Source organism: Puma concolor, chromosome E4, assembly GCF_028749965.1.
Source record: "Puma concolor isolate L17-30 chromosome E4, mPumCon1.1.hap2, whole genome shotgun sequence".
In the NCBI taxonomy this organism is placed as follows: domain Eukaryota; kingdom Metazoa; phylum Chordata; class Mammalia; order Carnivora; family Felidae; genus Puma; species Puma concolor.
In genome coordinates this window covers 32008654-32025979 of record NC_141683.1, presented here as the reverse complement: position 1 = coordinate 32025979, position 17326 = coordinate 32008654, and the positions used below count along the sequence as shown (strand labels likewise).

At 36.1% G+C, this 17326-nt stretch overlaps 1 long non-coding RNA gene across 1 annotated transcript in view; it reads right to left on the bottom strand.

Annotated features, from left to right (window-relative positions):
* Positions 1 to 369: 369 nt before the first annotated feature.
* LOC147572558 (uncharacterized) overlaps positions 370 to 17326 on the bottom strand; it is a 39056-nt gene continuing 22099 nt past the window's right edge. The window contains exon 2 of the long non-coding RNA XR_015246224.1: positions 370 to 1015. This is a non-coding gene — a long non-coding RNA (uncharacterized LOC147572558). The remainder of the gene's footprint in view (positions 1016 to 17326) is intronic.

Below are 17326 nucleotides of genomic sequence, written 5' to 3'. Positions count from 1 at the left end.
AAACTGCCTGACTCCAACAGCTGATGCGGTTACCACCACAAAAATAGAAATTATGGCTTTCAACCCTTCATTTTATCCCTCTTACCTATAATCCTCTAGTTCCAGTCTGTCTGACCACTTGACAAAGTGTTTTGTATTTTTTTTTTGGTTGTTATTGGTGTGTGTGTGTGTTTGTGTGTGTGTGTGTGTGTGTGTGTTTAATTAGTGCACCTTTGTGGGACCACTTAAATGTGCTTTACACACAGAGAATAGTAGACATCCCCGGAAACTCTGGATGAGGAAAGAAAAATCCTGCTGGGAGCAAAAATGGCCCAGGGGGCCTACAATAATGATTCTCATAATTAAGGTGGTCATGTGTCTTATTCACAGGCATCATGTATCTGGAGGTCTTTTTGAAAAACTGCTAAGATTCTTTACAGATTTTACATAGAAATTTTTTTTTTCAAAGGCTCCCTGGTCTGTTTCCACATGTGTGTTGTTTAGTTAGGTCCTTCAAATGCTTCAAGGTTTACTTTTATATTTAAAAAGGGTAAAAATGAAGGCTATTATCTGAATACAGCATTGCCTTCAGTGGCATCAAGATGCTTATTATAACTGCCCTGATGAGACAGTCAAAGTGACGCATGGCTCCCAGTACTTTCTAATGTGTATTTAGGTGCCCTGTCAGATGGCTCGCCTGAGTGATGTGGCATATATTTGATGAAAGGACAGTAAACAAGATCAATTATAAAAGACATTTGCTAATGAGAGGAAGAAAAGGAAGAGAGAGAGAGAGAGAGACTGGGGGAAAAAAAAGAAAAAATTATCTGTAATGGAAAGAACAAAGCATTGCAACCAAACTAAAGAAATGAACTAAAAGAAATTTCATACCTTAATTATGTCCTAATTTTAGGGTACAGCTGTATCCTCTTTGGAGACAACGTATTTCTCCAACTTTTGTGGGACTCCACTGAAGATGGAGATCCAATTGCTTTCAGTTTCCTTTATGGATTTGTTGCTAATTTTGCCAAGATCCCTGTACAAAACAAAAAGAAATATTATGTGAAACTCAAGCCATGCTAAGCAAATTAGCTAAAATTGATTTTTATCCTCTTATGGGGATGTTTTCCAATCCAACAATCCACAGAGATCTACCAACTTTTCATAGCCTAAGTTTTTTTTTTTTTTTTTCTTTTCTAAGGCTACTAATTTGGCCCTAGAAAACATTGTCTGGGTTTCCCCATAAAATGTCAAGTAAAAACCAGAAACCCCTGAAAATATAAAACAAACACTTTTGGCTACCTTCAATATGCTAATTAATTATAAGGATTCATTTTCCTTTGGATGTATTCTCCATGTTTCAAAAGATTTTTATAATATTACCTACTATTAGTACAATTGATAGATAATCTAGATTTTATTCCCAGACATATTAAATATCTTTGCTTTGTTTTCATCATCTAATTTCTCTAAAGAGACTAATTTGTCTAAATAATATAATGCGATTTTATATCATTATTCTAGTCTATGATAGCAGTTGAATTTTCCGAAAGGAAAATACTGAATGTGACGAAGCAAAGTGGTGTTCTCCCTTTCAATTAGGTTAAATGAGGACAAGAACTTGTATTATTTTCCTTTTTACTACTGAATTAGGGAATCCTATTATTTGGTTAAAAAATTATTCTGGGAAACACTGTTTAGAATTAATAAGTTTGTTGACCTTTTCAGGTTAGACATACACATTCTGTCTTCAATAATAGATTTCTGTTAAAAGATTATCAATAGTTTCCCCAATATCCTCCATATAACAACATGCTTCATTTTCATAATTTTCTTCTGGGTTCATCGGCACCTGAGGTCATGCGCTGGGGACTGAGGAAGCACAACTTAAGAGGTGTGGCTGACACTGTCCTGGGCTGGGACCGCTAGGACGTGTATTGAACCACTTCGCACATCCTCCGCTGCTATTCCCAAGTCTTCTGAGGCGGTGGGCTTGGCAGGGAGGGGCGGGGCCTAAGATAACTAGTTCTTTCTGTTCAGAGTTTTGGACCTTATGCTGATTCATCTTGGCTCGCTCAGCTACTCTGTGCATATCCACTTAGCAGAAAAATGACTACCGGGGGGAGAAAGTTAATGTAAATATGTGACATGTACTTCAAGAAATTTGAAATCACAGAGTATCAGATTCCAAGTTACAGAAACATTCTGAAATGTGTACCAAGACATCAATTAACCGGTGTGTGGTGTGGTAATTACATAGTTTTTGCCTGATTTATTTTACTGAATTCACCGGGGGCTTCCTATCTCTATTAATGACATGAGGTTTCTCTTCATATTAAACCTTAAAAATTGAAATACAACAGTGGGTGCCTGGGTGGTTCAGTAGGTTAAGTGCCCTATTCTTTTTTTATTTTTTATTTTTTATTTTTAATGTTTACTTATTCTTGAGGGAGAGATAGAGTGCGAGTGGGGACGGGGCAGAGAGAGAAGGAGACACAGAATCTGAAGTAGGCTCCAGGCTCCCAGCTTCCAGCACAGACACGGGCTGGAACACACAAGCTGTGAGATCATGACCTGAGCCAAAGTCTGATGCCCAACTGAATGAGCCACACAGGTGCCCCTAGGTGCCCTATTCTTGATTTCAGCTCAGGTCACGATCTCACAGTTGGTGGGTTCAAGCCCCACGTAGGGCTCCATACTCAATGTGGAGCTTGTTTTGAGATTCTCTTTCTCCCCCTCTCTCTTCCCCTCCCCCTGCTCATATGCACAAGCTCTCACTCTCTCGCTCTCGCTCTCTCTCTCAAAAATAAACAGTAACAAATACATAAAAACACAGTAAAAGTTTTGTACTCCCGTCCCACTGAGCACACTGCATGTTAGCACTTTGGAGCCAACACCGGCTTAGAAGATTAATCCCCAATTTCCTATGACTGACAAAATTCCTCATATTATACACAGGGAAACTGAGACTCAGAAACTCACTAAAATTACAGAGGGTTGAATATGCATAATAAATTATGCTCCCAAACTCCCAAATATATATTCCACTCCTTTTTGATGGCAAATAGGTGAACACTTTTAACTCTTAGATTATTTTTAATATCCTAATTGAAATATCAGTTTTATTAATGTTATAAATATCTTGTTCAAAATGCTGTCTAGTATTTTCATTTGATGGGAAAGGATAGCTAGAATGCATCCTGATATGAATATTGTGGGAATAAAGAGTTTGTGCAAAGCATTTTAGTGGTCATAGGAATTACCTAATATCCTCATTTCCCCCCAGCCGTCTCTTATGAGACTATGAAGTAATTAGTTTCCTCTCTCTCTCTCTCTCTCTCTCTCTCTCTCTCTCCCTCTCTCTCTCTCTCTCTCTGATATTCCTATTGATGAAAGGGATTTAAGAACTATAGGGGCTTCAAAGGGAGTGGCAGAGTACAAAATGTGTCTTCAATTTTTAAAAACTTTATTGTAATTTTTTTTAATTAAAATATTCCCAGCACACTTCTTTGGTCTATAACCCTTGACAGCTGGTATTAACTACATTTTAACCTGTTAATGGTCTAACACTTTCAACACATATTAAGTAAATTCCAACTATTCGGCAAATATTGAGCCTATCAATGAAGGACAGCATGCTATTGAATGGATTGGGTCAGGATTGCAAGCAGGCCCAATTTGAGAGAGAAGAAAACGTAAGCAGTGAGCTCTTGGACATCGGTCTTAGAAATATTTGGGGGCAACCAGTCTCCTCAGACAAGGGCAAAAAAAAAAAAAGCTAAAATAAACCAATGGGATGACATCAAACTAAAACATTTTTTACACAGCTAAGGAAACCAACAACAAAACAAAAGAGCAACCTGCTGATTGGAAGAAGATATTTGCAAATCATACATCTGATAAGAGGTTAATATTCAAAATTATAAAGAATGTACACAGCTTAATATAAACCTCCCACAACCTGATTTTAAAAAGGGCAGAGGACCTAAACAGAACATTATTCCAAAGAAGACATACAGATACCCAGCAGACACACAAAAAGATGCTCAACATCACTAATTACCAGGGAAATGCAAATCAAAGCCACAATGAGACATCACCTCACACCTGTCAGAATGACTATCATCAAGAAGACAAAAAATAACAAGTGTTGGTGAGGATGTGGAGAAAAGGAAACCCTCATACACTGTTGGTGAAAATGTAAATTGGTAGAGCCACGCTGGTCAACAACACAGAGATTCGTCAAAAAATTAAAAAACATATATACCATATGATCCAGCAATTCCATTTCTGAGTAAGTATCTAAGAAAATAAAAGCACCAATTAAAATATATATATATATGTACCTCTTTCTTCCTTGCAACATTATTTACAATAGCCAAAATATCGAAGCAACTTGTGTCCATCCATAAATGAACAGATAAAGAAGATGTGGTGTATACGTACAATAAAATATTACTCAGCCATAAAAAGAATGGAATCTTGCCATCTGTGACAACATGGATGGACCTTCAGGGTATTATGCAAAGTGAAATAAGTCAGGTAGAGAAAGACAAATACTGTATGATTTCACGTATGTGTGAATCTAAAAAAACAAAACAAATAAAAAAAACAGAAATAGACTCACTGCTGCAGGAAATAAGCTATTGGGTACCAGAGTGAGGAGGGTTTAGGAGGTTTGCAAAATAAGTGAAGGGGATTAAGAGACACAAATTTACAGTTACAAAATAAGTAAGTCATGGGTATATAATGTACAGCATCGGGAATATAGTCAATAACATTGTAATAACTTTCTATGGTGACAGTAACTAAACATAGCAAATGACTATGATGTACACCTGAACCTAACAGAATATTGTATATCAATTATACTTCAATACAAACTTTTAAAAAATAAACAAAAATGATCTCAGTCACTTTTCATATACTGAATTTGCTTTGCATGGTATATGAAGTTAAAGATTTACAAACACAAACCAAAGTTAAAAATCTAAGAAGGCAGGTGGGAGAAATCCCTTCCTTGCATGAAAAGATTTGTTTTCAATTTTTTTCATGTTTATTTATTTTTGAGAGACACAGAGAGCAAACAGAGGAGGGGTAGAGAAAGAGGGAGACACAGAATCCAAAACAGGCTCCAGGCTCGGAGCTGTCAGCACAGAGCCCGGCGTGGAGCTTGAACCCACAAACCAGGAGATCATGACCTGAATTGAAGTCGGACACTTAACCGACTGAACCACCCAAGCAGCCCTGAAAAGATTATTATTTTTTTTTAATTTTAGATGTTTATTGTACTTTTGAAAGAGAGAGAGAAAGAGGAGAGAGAGAGAGAGAGAGGGAAAGAAAGAGAGAGAGAGAGCATGAGCGGGGAAGGAGCAGAGAGAGGGAGAGAGGGAGACACAGAATCTGAAACAGGCTCCATGCTCCTCATGGAGTGCAAGAACACGACCTGAGCAGAAGTTGGCGCTTAACCGACCCAGCCATCCAGGCGCCCCTGAAAAGATTATTTTAAATCAAACCTTTGACCTCTCTTTCTCTCCATTTCTCTCTTTCTCTTTCTGTCTCTCTCTCTCTTCCCCTCTTTCTCTGTGTATTTATTTATAATATCACTTGAAGATACGTTATGGGTGGATTCCCTGATTCATTTTGTTATTTCTTCCTTTTTCACACATTTCTCTTTTCATCCCTAAATGTTACCCTGGCCTGTATGAATCTAGGTAGGAAGAAAAACACAAAGCATGACCTTCCATAGCAAGTGATGATCTTCCTTTGTCTCCCAGGCTGAGCCCCTGCACCCACACACTGCCTGGCGTGTGGAGACCAACCAGACGGCCCTCACTGTTAGATGCCAGAAGGGACTGTGTAAGCCAAGGGCCCTGGGCTCACAAGCTAAAACTTGCATGCTTGGCAAGGCTCAGATGCCAAGGTTTGAATCTCTAATAAACCACTCGCTGCCTCTCCAGTAATGATACCCTGGGGCTGCTGGGAGGGGATTCTTTTTATAGGAAACATACTCATAAGGATTTAATATTATCTTTCTGAACCCTTTGATTCAATAGGTTTTTTTTTTTTTAACTTTCCCCCTTTATTTTGTAGACCCAGTGATGTGAGCCAGTGTTAATTCTTTATGCAACAGTAGTATGTAATCAACATCTCTCTACTGAGCTCAAGATTCTTTTTTCTTTTTTAACCATGTGCTTAAAAAAATAAAATATCTTGCCACTGAATGTCTTTTTACAGACTGAAAAGACTTTTAGGTTAAACAACATTTGTTAGGCTTTGATGCAATCAAACGCAATTTCAATCTTCTTGAAATATTCAGCCCTGCCTCTCTAAAATTGCACATATGTGTCAGCTTTCAATTTTTTCTCACTAGTGTTTTACACATGAAATCTATTTTCACTGAGAAAATGGAATCTTTGTGTCTTTGTCTCTCCGTGTACTGCTTTCAGGCATGTTCCGGCAGGGGCTTTGACTATCGAGGCACTGGGGGAGGGGCCTGGCAGTCATTTGTCAGCTCTTCTTGCATCTGTAATTTCTGGCCACTCAGCAGTATTAGAGGGTCTCACAAACGGGGTGAGGAGTGTGGGGGGAGAGCTTGTCATTGATGAAAGCCAAACTCCAAATAACTGCCCGATGTTAATGACTGAAGAGAGAAAGGAGAGTCTGAAAAACTTTTATTGTGCTTTAATGAAAAAGATTTTTGGGGGGAGATGGCTAATTTACAAAATTGCACATGGTAACATTTTCAGATCTCAGTTTAGAAAGCCCCTGTCCATATTATGTTACCGACTTCATTGCTTTTAGCTTGGCAATGGCTCATGAAACTATTTTAATTTTCCACCAGTGGCTTCTGGTTATTTCTGCCCTTATTTCCTCGTAACATAACTGACAGCCCAATTAAACATCTGCATTTTTTAATCTGGACTTTCCTCCCATAACTATTTTGCTTTTCTTCTAAAACTTCCAGATGTTTTGGCTCCTTTATGATTTTAATGCATGCAAGTATATTTGCTCCTATTTCAAAGACACAGAGCTAGATGGACTGACCATATGTTTCTACATAAAAAGCTTTGTAATACACCAATAATATGATCAGTATTTCTGTCTCTTTATGGATTCACTTACGTTAGAATATATCTTATTGTGTTTTAGCACTTGACTATGAGTTGATCATTGAAACATTTTTGTGGGTTGAGTTCAGAATTCACAGTGTGAAATGTTAATTAATTGTTGTGGCCAATGAAGAAAGTATCCAACTCTGTTATCTCAGTGTCTAGTCTTAGGAACAGAAGCTGCTGTGATTTGTTTATTATTTTTGTCCTTTTTTTTTTTTTTTCTGGGAGAGATAAGAAGTTGTAAGCTATGTGAGACAACAATGTATTTTAACTCAGTTTCCGGCTTTGTACAGACATTAAAGGAATCATCAATATCTTGCCTTGGAAGTGTCTGGACAAGAGTTAAAAGAGTCTCTAATATATTTCAAGAAAACCTGTTTCCCATAATTAATAACAGGAAGCGGGGTAAACAGACATTTGCTGACAAATGAAACTGAAAACAGTAACATATACACAGAAACGTGGGAAATGAAACAATGCATCATTGTACGGTTACACCACAGTGGCTCCATTACCACGGACTTATGCAATACTCACATAAAACTCCAGAGTAAATGATCATTAATTTTACATTTCAAGTCAATTTCTGACCATTCAAACACACGCTTGTAGAGTGTAATCCTTTCTCCCACTGGTTAGTATTTGAAGTGATCTCAGGTTATTTGTGTGCTTAACATTTAGGCAGAAAAGCCTTATTTCTGGAAAACAGAATTTCTAGACAATCAAATAAATATGAAGGAGGACAATCTTTTTTTTTTTTTTTACCATTATTATGAGATTTTTAAGGCCTATTCTTACTGCAAACTCTGGAAATGAGAACACTTAATAGGATAATTTTGGTGTGTGTAAGATTGTTTTATTTGGAGTGGGAGGGGGTATATAATCATAAAGTCTCAGGCAAACTAAATGCAACAGTCATTAATTAGACAGGCGCAAAGGATCACTGGGAACTTGACCCACTTGTGCTAAAGCTTCAGACAAAGCTTCCCTGGGAAGTAATGTGTCTTTATCTTCCAATTGTATCATACAGTGGGGCTCTCTGATCTTAGTACTGACCTCGGAAGCAGCAAATTGATGTGATATGTGGTTTCCCTGCTTCTTAGAAACACTGAATTCGATTTGAATTTGTTTGTTTAACTCTTTTTTTTTTTTTTTTTACATCAGTAGCCACTTAATTTGCAGTTAATTTTTAGGTATAAATGGCAATCCTTTAAGAGACACTGTCTTACTACATTTTAAAGGTAATTATCCATCCAAGAACTGCTAAGTGCAAAATGAAGCTTTATCAAATGTTTATTTCTGGTTTTAGAGGATGAATAGGGAAATAAAAAATTATGGCAAAAGAGAGGAAATGTTTTTGTTTTATGATGAACTACACTGCAAATTAAAGGATGTATTTTGATGATTCTAGTGTAATAAGGAGAAATCTAAACTGTGTTACACAGCCAGAGCTATGTGTTTTCCTGGTGAGCTCCTAGTAAGTCACATCTGAACACTAGAGCAATGAGAATAGAATGTATTCTGGGTACTAGGGGCAGTGGTACTTGTCCATGTGTAATATACATACATGTAACTGAACTAGCAAAATCTGCAATAAATATAAATTTAAAGCAGAGTTAAGTCTAATTAAAAATAAATGTGAATTTTCATATTATATATATGTGTGGATAAGGAAAAGTAAATGTGACCCACTTTATCTCCAGAATCTTTTAGTCATTGTGGATTTTGAAACCCACAAAATGAATATCTTTAATTTAAACAAAAAATGAATTGGAAAAATATAAGGATAAATCTTTGTTAATTGAAAGTGCAAGTAAAATATTTTCTAAGCTGTAAAATGTAATAAGTTTGTAGAAGAGCAAGAAAAGTGTGTAAAATTTTAAATGATTAAATTTAAAGCATACTTATTTGGATTTTTTTGAAGTAGGGGATGAACTACACACATTGATTATGAAGAATATGGCAGTTATTCAAAATAATTTTTGTAAGAAAAACATAAATTAATAAATCCTAAATTACAAGAACTGTCATCACACTTCTCTTTTGTTAGATCCTTAAAGAAAAGTAAAGCCCAGCAGGTTTAGTCCTAGGATTATGCCATTTGCAAATTGATGCTTTGAAATACATAAAATATTTTTCCAAAATTCTTAGGTAAAGGATTTTCTTGAAAGACTTTAAGTATAAGCTAAAATCTATTAATTATTAACCATAAATTTATATGGAAGCAATGAAGATACACTTAAAAATATTTGTCTTCACAGGCAGACTCATTATTGTATGCACTCATGTCAGAGTATTTAAAATTGTTCTTGGAAATGGTTCTTCCTAAAGATGATATAGATGATATGAGTTACATTGTTCAATAAAATGATCCCAGAGCCACTCAAGATCTGGTTACACTTATTTCTCAGGTGGGTTGAATAGGGTCACCAATGCCTGGCAAGGATACCTCCCCTCTTTCCTTTGACTCCATCAGAGCGCGATGTACTAGTTTTTAGATGAACCTGATGGGGAAATTTCGGTGCATTTATCAAGAGAATAACAATGAGCTCTGCACATAATTGCCACAGAGTCAGTAAATCATCTTGCTTATGTAAGAAAGTACTAACTACAATTTCATTTCCTAAAAATGCAGTCTGGAAAGAAAAAAATATAATGGACATGAATCTCAGTATTACATTGGGCTTGGAACAATATTTTGATCCAAGAGCTAAAACAGATAAAGCAAAGTTAGACTTGTGTAAATTTTCTAATGGTGACACTTTGGGTTCAAGTGGCTTGTGTACGGCATATGAATTTCACTCTTCTGTTTGTCCATCACATAAATCTAGGTTTGATGGCTTCTTGTTTGATGGCACTGTTTTCTAGTTTTCATTTGTGTTTTAGGAAACTGCCCCAGGAAACACCGAAAATCTATCACCTGACTTCTGCCTTTCCCTTTTTTATTTTTATTTATGTACGTGTGTATTTATATACTTAGCCCTTTGTAAATTTTCTCTAAAGGGTATTTCAAATAGGTAAAACTTGGATATGAATGGAAGCCGGCAAAATTATTTCTTGACTGCATGATGACTCTTGCCTTCTAACATCATTAGTAGCTCCTGTGGTCTACCCGGCACCTAGCAAATTCCCAATATAAGCTGGAAATTTCTGCTATGACTGTCAGGTGCAAGGTGGGCAATTTCCATTTACACCATTGACTGAAGAGCTAGGAAACAGTTGGGGTATTGGTCCAATTCTCTAGCAGGGAATGTAGCAGTTTCAATACCCCCCACCCTGCTCCCCCTTGAGCTTCATTGTTATCTTCAAACAAAACTCTAAAAACTATTCCACACTTCTCAAAACGAGGAGATTCTTCCAAACTTCAACCAGGTTTCTGGAGCTCTTTTTGTCTTGCATTTTTGTGTGCTTGAGTTAGCACATTTCAATATATTTCCTGTTATTGTCATCTTTCTAAACAATGCAACCTGCAATATACCAAACCTATTGATGGAAAACATGTTATTTGGTTAATAATGTGCTAGCAGCAGAAACTATTGAGATTGAAGACCAGTTTTTAAATACCCAAGCATGAATAAATGGTGGTTTTGGTGGCACTTACGTTGGAGTAACAATTAAAATTTTATTTGTAGTATAAATATAGATCAGGACTGGACATGTACGTGGTCTATAAATACCAGGAATGCTGATTCTTCTGTAATGAACAAGAGAACATGTCTAAGATATAACCATCACCCTTTCTATTTTTTGCCTTACAATCAGGGCAAGTGGTGAACTATTACTGCCATTAATTAATATTATTCTTCTTTCATTTTCTTTTCCTACCAGTTTTGTGTAGTACTCCTTCAAAGAAAACCAAATTTGCTTTGCTAGAAGGGCAATTATGTGTATAAGTTTTAATTTTAGAAAGCAAAAGCATAGAGTTTGTCTTGGTAGCTTAACAGGTGCAACATGTTGCATCCAAAATATATTCGGAAGCTGATCTAGTTCTGCTTTACAAAATCTGTGGGAATTTAAGAGTAAAAATAACTTTAAAGTATAATTTGCAGTTTTTAAATGTAAATGAAAAATTTGAATGACATTGCTTAAAGAGAATTCCTGACGTTTTAAGAGGCTGTGATTTACTTAAAGATTGCTTAGAAAACCTAAGGATGCATCACGAATTTTGTTACATTTTATTTGCTTCCAGATAAAAGGTTTATTGAAACTTTAAAAACATGGTACATAAATTCTCCACGAAAGGAAACTGGAACAATGTGTGCACAACATTTGGGGACCGATGCTGTTCAATTCTACATTTCTATTCTGCATGGGATACAATATCCCTGAAGTTTTCGGCTCACTTTTATTGAAGAGTGATGAATAGGCATGTCAAATTGTGCACAGAGAATGGGACACAAATCAGCTCTGCTTGTTTCTGTTTTTTTTTTTTTCTCGTTCCCTAAATAAGTATTTATTGCTCATATAAACAGGGGGCGTGCCCTTTTATTTGGCAGCCCGGATTCCTTCCTTGTGGTCCACATTTCACAGGATGGGAATAGAACCAACAGCCGTTTGCACATCTAGGAAAGGGGTGTATTGAATAGGAAAACCACAGATTTTCTTTTCTTTCTGGTATGCCTTGCACTTTCTCTTGTAAATTCCATGGCCGCATATAGTGATCAAGCCAAACTTGCTACACGAGTTTAAATTAGAATTTCAGAAAATAAAAATTCTTCTTTTAACAATGCTTCTGAAGCAAAACCATTCAACATTTATTTTTCTTTCAGCATAGCGTACAGTGTTAATTATATATAATGCAGCAATATCTTTTCTTTAATAATTAGCTCTTACAAAGTTAACATGTAGATTATGAAATTTATTGTCAATACAGTATGAAAAGAAAACTTCTTTATTTTTTATATTTTGTTACTACATTTCCATGCATAATTTCAAGAAGAATTATTTGGTTATGTTGTAAGGCTCTATGAGAAAATATTCCTAATGCTAATTATTAGTTTCAGAAACTGAAATATTTGAGATATTTGTGGTTTTGAGGGGCAATGTATTTTTTTGTTAATGGGATTAGAAAATTTTGGGCCCTGGAACCTAACAAAACTACCAAATAGCTATTTCATTATACTCTTTCATCATACTTAGTATGCTCATTGAAAACAGAACAGAACGTTAAATAGAAGACACAGAGGATAATACACTCCAATTTCTACTCTTACATAATCTTTTGAAAACATCTAAAATATGCAATCAGGGTTTAAGCATGCCTGGCTTTCAATCAAACCAATTTTTAGAAAGATAGGGTTGAGCATCAGTGGCTCTAAGAGAATAAATTATTCTATCCTACTTATAGTGAATCTACATGCATCCATTATAGCATCTCCTAAGACAGGAAAAATCACTTGTTCCTCTTAACATCTGTATGGGAACATGAAGGATTGGCACTGGAAGCATCCTTGGACCAACGATACTCTACATAACAAATATAGAGTGCCATCTTGAATGCCCTTGGTGACTATACATGTTTAAACACTGTTCCTTTCTGTATTTTAATATATTCTCAGTCCAGTAAATATGCATGGAATGAGCAGCCCTGGTAGAAGATGGTTGATGTTTCCTATTTCTTACGCTCCACATCTTCTATACTCACATCTGCAAATTCTCCTATGGTCAAAGATTAATTAGCACAATCATTGAGAAAAAAAAAAAATAAAAAGAGGGATCCAAAGGGAAACTATCTTAAGAGAGATGATGAAACTTATCTTTGATGGGACAGAAAGAGGTTAAAAATCCTCTTTGGAGAATTCTCCAAATAAAAATTCTCTTTGGATACTGAACAAAATGCCTTTTTGCCCTCTTTAAGAAGAGACAACTGGTAGGAGTCACCAGATATTATTTAGCTTCTCAAGGCTAATGGCGGGATTTTCCTCAGATCATTTAAAACAATTACTTAGGAGTCAAGTCTTCAGAAAGCAAGGGCTGTGTCCAATTCTCTGTTATTCTTCCTATCTTCTAGCCTGGATGGCAAGCATTTTAGGGACCATCTGTAGATGCACAATGCATTAAATTCTCTTTGAATTTTCAGAGGAATGAGATGGGGAAGAGAGAGAAATGAATGCTTGACTCAAGAGGCTGAGAGTTTATTTGAGTCAGGTGTGGGTCTAGTAGAAATACGCAGAAAGGATTCTTATGGAGGAAAAATGACTCATAAGAATGTGAGGGGGAAGATTTTTTAATGTCAATGTCCATATTTCCTGATTAAAATACGGACATTTGCATCATGCTTTAGCAGTCTAAATATAATAGCAACTAAGACTCTTCAAGAGTCTTAATTGCTTCAATCCTTATTCAAGAACAGGAAAAAACGAACTGGGTAGACCCTTAATGGTCCAGTAAAATGTACTACCATTACAATAAAACCTGTTAGCTGATTAGTTAATATTTTAAAGTAAATGAATAGATGATTGAGAAATTTTTTAGAATTAAAATAGACAGGTCTTTGGCTAACATTTCACAATAAAGAATTATGTCCATAGTCAATATGTCAATATTGACTAATTATGAATTAGTCAATAGAGGGAAACTTAAATTTTTACGTTTAAAAATAGTTTGTTAAATGGTATCTTCAGGCCTGCTTTTAATAACATTTAATTTTTAAACACACATATTTAAAAACAAGGCAACAAAGAAAATATCACTAATCAAATGTCAGCATTCTCCCACATAGAGTTAAAAATCACTCAAATATGAATTATTGCATTATTGTTTGAGGCCTATCAAATTCAAAACGTTGATAAAAAAAATCATACAGGAGCCCCTGGGTGGCTCAGTTGGTTAAGCATCCCATCTTGATCTCTGCTCAGGTCATGATCTCACGGTTTGTGAGTTTGAACCCCCTGTCTGGCTCTGCACTGGCAGCACGGAGCCTGCTTAGGATTCTGTCTCTCCTTCTCTCTGCCCCTCCCCTCCTCTCAAAATAAATAAATTAATTTAAAAAAATCACTACAACAATCTTTTGAAAATAAAATGCTCATGACTTTAAAAAAAAAATTTTAATGTTTATTTATTTTTGAGAGAGACAGAGACAGAATGTGAGTGGGTTGGGGCAGAGAGAGAGGGAGGCACAGAATCTGAAGTGGGCTCCAGGCTCCGAGCTGTCAGCACAGAGCCTGACATGGGGCTGGAACTCACAAGCTGTGAGATCATGACCTGAGCTGAAGTCGGACGCTCAACTAACGGAGCCACCCAGGCGCCCCATAAAATGCTCATGATTTTTTATGAAACTAACCATGTAGTTAATATTCAGAATTTTTCTTAATGCCAAAAATATTTTACATATGACCTTTTAGCTCAAAACTCTTCCTGGTTATGCAGAAAAAACCTGGGAAAATGTGAAAAGTGGAAAGAACAGTAGCTTTGGAGCTCTGGGATCTGGGATCTGGCTTCACTTCTGACACAAAGCATGTCACCAGGAATCTTTGAGAAGTGGGATTCATCCTAACAGATAAGCCCCCCCAAAGAGTAAGTGGGAAAATAATTGCCATGATAAATACAATATCATGGGGTCTCTTAGAAAAGGGACTTTTCTTTAATCAACATCTGGTAGAATTCTACTTAGTAAAAATCTGAATGAATAATTTGACCTTGGTACTATCTTAAAATATATCCAGAATCCAGCCATTCCTCACCACCCCACTGCTACCGTCCTCATACAAGACACCTGCATCTCTGGCCTGGATTGTCACCATAATGTCCTGACTGGTCTCCATCCTTTATCCTTACACATCACCACCAACCTAGCCTAACATGCTCTTCACCCAGAAATCATAGTGGACCTTTTAAGTCTAGAGCCAAATCACATTAAGTCTACTGCTCAGAATAAGAGTCCAAAGCTTAACCATGTCTTGCAAGGGCTCTGCAAAATCTCCCCCACCCCATACCTTCACATTATCTCCCGCCACTGTTCCTTTGTTCACTCTGTTTTAACTCTAATGGTCACCTTACTCTTCCTCAAGCACCTTACGCACATTCTTTCCCCAGGGCATTTGCACTTGCTGTGGCCTGGTCTCAAAAGCTTTCTTTGAATATTCATATTGTTCCCACTACTTTTTTATTCAAACCTTAGCTCAAATATGATCTTATCATAGAGGTCTTCCCTGAGAGCTTTATATAAAATTTCATACCACACTCATTGCCTGTCACCTTACTGATTTTATACATGTATTTACTGTAAGCAGAGAATTTGTTTGCTTATCGTTGTCTTTTCAGTAACTAAAGGAGTGTCAGACTTAAAATATAGGTGCGTAATACATATGGAATAACAGAACTAATGACTAGCAATCAGTTTTAGAGGTATATAAGCCATAAAAATCTCTTCAGATTACATCTATTTTTGCACACCCCAGTCACCTCTTCTAATCTTGCAGTAGTATGTCTGTTTATGTGATTCACTGATTTCTCAAGGTTTATTCTTTGATGAGTTCTTTATCTGTACTTTTTAATAATTAACACTTAGGGTATACTCTCATTAAAATCTGTAGAAGTCACCATTGTGTTCCATGCTGGCCATAACTGATCATAGATTTGTAGTCATGAGAATTAAATGCAATCTATATGATAAAATGATACAACTCCTACCTGATTCCCTCAATTTCTAAGGTTTTTATATTCAGCTTATACAGAAATTGCAACTATTTGATTATTACAATTTAGACAGAGAAAATTTAGTACTCTTAAAATTGCTAGAGCTATTTCATTCTTAGAACCAATTCTCAGATTTCCGCAGGAGTTTTTCTAAGTCCTTTACCCACCCATTCAGTATTTCAACAAATATTCACTTTGCACCTACTAGATTAAGAGCACTCTGCTGAGTGATTGAGATCCTGCCTTCAAGGATTGGTCTTCTAAGGATGAAAGACAATAACACAAGAAACAAAGTGTTAAGTGCCCTGAAAGGGATAGAGCTGAAAGGTTATTAGAGTTTAAAGAAGAGATTAAGTCCAGCAGTGATAGATAGGGAGGCGTATTGGAGAAGGTGGCATTTGAGTTGGGCCACATTTGGACATTCAGAGAAGAGCGGGGAAAAATCATTTCAATAGGAGGAAATAGCATAAGCAAACTAGGGAGGTATATGGAAAAGAAAACAATAGCTTCCCATAATAATGGGAAATCTTGGACTATGACTGTTTATACACTTAAGTTCTCTGTATAAAAATATACTAACTCCAATATACAGTAAGGCCTAAATTTAAATGCACTTGTGTATACGCTTGAAAATATTCATTTAAAAAACTAAAACATCTCCATTGTTTTTCCTAGTTTTATATTTTGAAGCAAAAATAAATTTTCAATGATCACAGTAGATTAGAGAATTCTGTACACAATAATGATACATTATCACAGGTAATGTACTCATATTTAGCTTTGAGCACTTGAAGAAAAAAAAGAAAAAATAATATAAATTTTCAAGCCATTAGGAAATGTGCCACATATATTAGGTTACATCGTAAGTGATCAGGTATTTGCTTATGTGGCAAGATGCATGCCTTCATAAGCACATGGAGGTTGTTTTCCTGTTTTGTATACCCAATGAATACAAATATGGCAAACTTGCTGGGAGGACTTAGGGTAATACCGTTCTTCCATTTTTGTATTTCTAGTGAGAACAAACGATTTATAATTTCAGTATAACTTTCATGTTCCATTGCATTACTAGCAAACAAGTGGCAAAGGAAGAGAATATTACTTCCAGTTAGAATGTCAGCATTGTGCACTTTCCACATCTGAAAGCATCTTACACTTTAGATAGCATCATTTTCAAATGCAAACTGTCAATGTTCCTGTACAAAGTGGATATTGAGCAAGGCAGAGCAGTTACACGGGCATTGGGAAGCCCAAGGTACCATCAGCCCCTTTAGTAGCCAGGCACATGCTCTTAGGATTAACAAGCTAGAGTCCTTCCTTACGTGGGCTGCATTTGCTTTTTATACTTCCAAGAATAAAATTATATCTAGCCTGAAATTACCTACACTGACTTCAGCATGTGCTCCAAATGTGTAAATGAGGACACAATAAAGAGGAAAATAAACGGCTGTGTGTTTTTAGTATTTTGTTTAGAGAATAAACTGTTTGGGACAAACACAAGTTATAGTTCATGTTTGGATCATTATTTTATTTTTGGCAAATGTGATGTTACCTCATCTGAACTGATGCCTGAGTTATTCTTCCAAAATGCAGAT